The sequence below is a fragment of the Gallinula chloropus genome (assembly GCF_964237585.1).
Source record: "Gallinula chloropus genome assembly, chromosome: 10".
Lineage (NCBI taxonomy): Eukaryota > Metazoa > Chordata > Aves > Gruiformes > Rallidae > Gallinula > Gallinula chloropus.
In genome coordinates, this window is record NC_140095.1 from 22,621,969 (window position 1) to 22,626,859 (window position 4,891).

Below are 4,891 nucleotides of genomic sequence, written 5' to 3' on the forward strand. Positions count from 1 at the left end.
AAAACACAACAAGAACCGTCCCGACACCAAGCACCTCACTCCAGAGGGAGAAAACGAGCTCAAGAAAAGCCAGTCCCGGAGAGGACAGGCAGCCCCTGGCAGCACGGGGTCAGCCCATCGCCCCGGCCCCTCCGACCCAGCTCCAGAAGACGAATGCAAACGTCAGCCCAGGGGTCAGGCTGGAAAGGCCAGAGCGGCCCAGGAAGGTGTGAGCTCAGGTGTACGTGTGTCGCTGCTGGAGGAGGGCTCCTGCCTGCCCGACGGGCGCAGCAGCTCCTCTCTGCAGCTGCATTAGGTGTCACTATAGCAATACAAGTGAAGTTTTTCAGGGTTTTTGCCATAAGTCGCAGCATCTCCCCCATTCTGAGTGTAACATTTCAAAACACCCATCGAGTCAGCATTCAGAGCCCAAACCCTCCCAGGAGAAGCAGCAGGGACTCACCAGCAGGTTGGGGAGCTCCGGCCAGCCCATCCCTTCGGCCCTGTGGAAAGCCCCCGGGGTGGCACCCACGGGGGTCAGGCTGGTGAAGGCTGCACGTGCAGGGGGAGCGGAGAAAGGTCCAGTTACACCAAAGTTCCAGCCAAAACGAATCCTCAAGGCAGCAGGGCCAACAGCAGGCAGCTCACCCTGATCCCCCGCACGATGGACCTGGGAGCGTCGTCAGCTTCTTTCTGCACTGAGCCCAGGAAACGCCACACCGAGGTGTTACAGCCACGGCACTGCAAACGAGACCAGGAATGACTATGCTTACATGTATATGAGTAGAGTCAGTAGGACATATAACTTTCTTTAGTTTGGTGATGGGTAAGAGGAATAAATCCATTTGGTTTACGGTTCAGAGACACTTGTACAGAGTCAGTAACACTCAATATTTTTTCCATGATGTGAAGTTCATTTTTTAAAGAGGCTTTTTCAATCTAACACACTATCAGGGAGAAGGGAGAAGTCAATAAACACAGAGATATTAGTTTTGTTTTGTAATGACCTTCAAGATATTTATTTTGTATTTCTGCAACTGAAGACCAACGGTTGAAAGCATTTTAAGTTTTCAGAAGTTTATTCATCTAAGTTTATAGCACTAACGTTTAGATCCATAGCCTGTAGATTAATTAAATTAATTGGCTCTGGCTGGATTAAGGCACCTCCTGCCCTGAACGTGGAAGCTGCAGCACGGTGCTGGGGCACATGTGTGCTGCAGGGTCAGCGGCGTCACCGGGGGAGACACCGGTCTCAGTCACCCCGTGCAGCACCCGGGAGCTGCTGCCTGACCAGTAAAACTCTTTGCATGAAAAACCAGGACTGTTTGGTTTCCTGTTCTTATTCCAGCCACTGTGTCACCAGCTGGGAACAAACACACTGAAGAGGAGGGTTGGGTTTGGTGTACGGGGTGAGCGGGTGTTAGATCAGGCTGGATGTGGGGAAGGAGACAGGAGGAACAGAGACACGGCTGGGAAAGACACTGCAAAGCCAGAGCATCCCACACAGGGGGTGGAGAGGGAGCAGGCTGGGATGGATGGATGGATGGATGGATGGATGGATGGATGGATGGATGGATGGATGGATGGATGGATGGATGGATGGATGGACGGGCCCAGCAGCCCCAGCACTGCCCAGTCTGCACCCAGGGTCCCCCAGAAGGAGTGAGCAGGGTTCACACAAGCAGCAGTACCAAGGACCAGCAGGGCACAATGCACCATCACTGGCAGGGCCAACACTCCCAGGCCTGTGCTGTGGAACCACATCAGCCACACATTTCACAGACACCCTGGCAGCGCTTTCACAGCATCCTGCTGCACAGCAGAACAGTTCCCATCCCATCAGCTCACACTATGCCCTCAGGCTTAGGAAGCCCAGCCATACTTGAGTCAGATCTGTACAAGTCTGGAGCAGTGTCCAATAAAGCCCGAAGCGCCGCTGTCAGAAAGCTGAGGGGCTCCGAGCCCTTGATCAACTCACCTCCTTAACACGAGTTGGTGGTGACGGTTTTCTCCTCACAGACGATGAAAGATCCAAGAGAAGCCTGGGGGGAAGTAGTGTGACCCCCACCCAAAGGTGGGGTACCTCCTTCTTCCCCTGCACAGTGGCCAGACAGGGCCAGCAGCCCAGCCCTGTGACAGCACCAACATCAGCCACCTGCACGGGCGCTCCCAGAGCCGGTCGATAGGAACGGGCTTCTCCAGAGCACGGTGTGGTGTGAGGGGCTCAGGGGTGGCTCTGCCCAGGCAGCTCTCCCTGCTCAGCACCCCACAGGCACTTCCAGCCCCTGCACGACACGTCCTGCTGCTCCCCACTCCAGCAGAACATCACTCCCAAAGGTTGTGCCATCCTTCTGACACAGTAAGGCACTGCTGAGGAATAACTGCTCCTGCTTTAAACAAAATATAGATTCTGGGTACTTTGCTGGTGCCACAGAGTCAATAATTCTCTCTTCTGCCAGCAAAGCCTGGAGGGATTAATAAACTGCTCTGAGCTGAATTCCTGAGCATGAGCAGCCCTGTCCAACTCTGCTGCAGAGGGTTTTCAGTGCAATATGCAACAGTGAGCACCCCTTTCCCATGAGCTATGCAGTGCCTATATGGATTTGTTATTGATATGTCCCAGATTATTGATAATGTTAAGCAGGGATGGTGCTCCTGGCTCTACTCCTTCCCCAGCACCAGAAAGAAAAGGGAAGAGTCCCGTCCTTGGGCATTTGGGGAAGAACAAAGAAGACATGGGCCTCCGACACATCCGAGTGGAGACTTCCAGCCAGGCAGGAAAGGAGCCTGGGAACAGCCCCGAACAGGTGACAGCACCAAACAGGTGACGTCACCACACTCCAAGCCCTGACGCAGCTCCCAACTGCCCCTCTTCCCAGGGAGGCAGGAGGGCTCTAAGGAAAGCCTCAGCTGGGTGGGGTTTGAGGGTCAGTCCAGCCCCAGACCAGGAGCCCAGCACCCACAAGCTCACCCAGCCCAGCCTCCTGCTAGTGCCAGGGAGATTTAACTCCCCAGGCCAGCAAGGTGAGACAAACACACCAAGAACCAGTGACCAGGCACCCAGAACACACGGTCCCACGGCCGCCCATTGCTGCCTCCTCCATGATGGGAACAACTCTGGTTGGACACATGTAGGAGTCAGCTGGATCCAAACTGCCTCTTCTCTTGGACGTACAGGGACAGGCAGCACCACAGTGATAGGTGCTTTGTGCTGTGGAAAACATCACCCTCCCTTTCCGAGCTGGTGTTCCCAGTGCGGTGCTGGGCTCTGTGCCGCGTGGCTGCGCATCCACACGCTCCAGACCTGGCTCAGTGAGGAGGGCAAATGAAAAGAAGAGTCCCTTCCCAGATCTCTCTACCCAAAATTGTAACAGGAAGACTACTAAGTGAGACCAGAGTTGTTCTTAACAAGGGAAAGCCAATCCCAAGAAAAGCTCTTTATCCTCTGCCTTTTCCTGGGGAAACACCACCTGAGCAGCACTGACACCTCCTGGAAGCCAAACGCCATCACAAGGAAAAAATAATTGCATCCAGTTATTTAGCTCTCCCCTGCTCATTAACAATCAGCTCAGCCAATTCACTTGACCACTGAGACTAAACCACCACCGCTGTTTAAGTTGGCCTCATGGCAGAGCAAACAGATGGCGCAGACACAGCCCCTCATGAGCCAGCACTCCCCAACATCCCTGCGAGCCTGTGCGCTCCAGCCAGCTGCTGAAGGGAAAACCCACAGATTATGGACACACAGGAGCAGTATTTATTGTCCTAAACCCCGAATTAGTTTGTATCTGCTCAGATTATCTGGCTGCTTTGTCAATGTATTAGATTTTTATGGCTGCAATCCCGCTTCTTGGAAGCAGCACAGCACCTTCCACACAAGGCACCCGAGGAAGCCCTCGGACCAGCTGCTCTTGGAGCACTGGTGGCCACAACTCACGGGTGGGAAGAACACCCAGGAGAAGGGCAGTACCAGGGGTCCACATGCACAGTGCTGCCTCTGCTATCATGTGTCCAGAGTGTTGGCCTCCTCAGCTGGAGACACCAGAACAGCTTGGAAATCCCAAATTCTCTCTCTTGCCTCCAGGTAAGAGCCTTCTGCTCACAGCTTCCAGCCATGCTTGCTCCAAGCGAGGGACATCCGAGATCCCTCCATGTGTGAGCACAATGAGCCCTCGCCACACGTTTGCAAACCCCTCTCCCTGTGCTGACAGAGGCAGTATGTCACAGTGTCACACCATCACCACACTCACCAACCCCTGAGTGGGTAGGAAAGGCCCCAGCACAGAGCATGGGCTGGTTCCTGCTCCAGCCAGCGCAGAGTTCAGGTCCAGCTCCTGGTCCTGTGATGATGGATGCAGGGGACACGCAGCTGAAATACCACCTCCTCCTCCTGCTGACATATGGCTGGTGGGGAAACAGCAGGGCAGCCTGGCTGGCTGGAGGGAAAGGGGTCGTGAGGAGGCTGGGGATCTCTCACATTCTGCGCTTTGCACCCGTGTCTGGTGTGGAACAGCCACATGCCCATCAGAAGAGCAGGGTCTGGGAGGTATGTACCAGAGCAGCACGAGCACAGGCACCACACTGGCATCGTTTGACAGATTAAGAACAGAGGAGTCAGCCTCCAGCAGTGCTGGGTACAGGCACTCCCTGTGCCAGAGCTGAGAGGCATGGAAACTTTCTGGTTAACTCCTGCGTAGGGTCAGTATCACCTTAGCTCAGAACTGCTGCTCCAGGGAAGAGCAAGCAGCTTTTCCCCCTCCATTACAGAAGACTTACAACCAAGTTCTGACCCTGAGCTATTCAGGAGGGAGCAGAATTCTCTGTTGTCCTCCAGTTTGCTTCTGAAAACACTGGCCACAGCTGAAGAGGACAATGTGACATGTTAACATTCAGGACAACTGCTCCTTTTCAA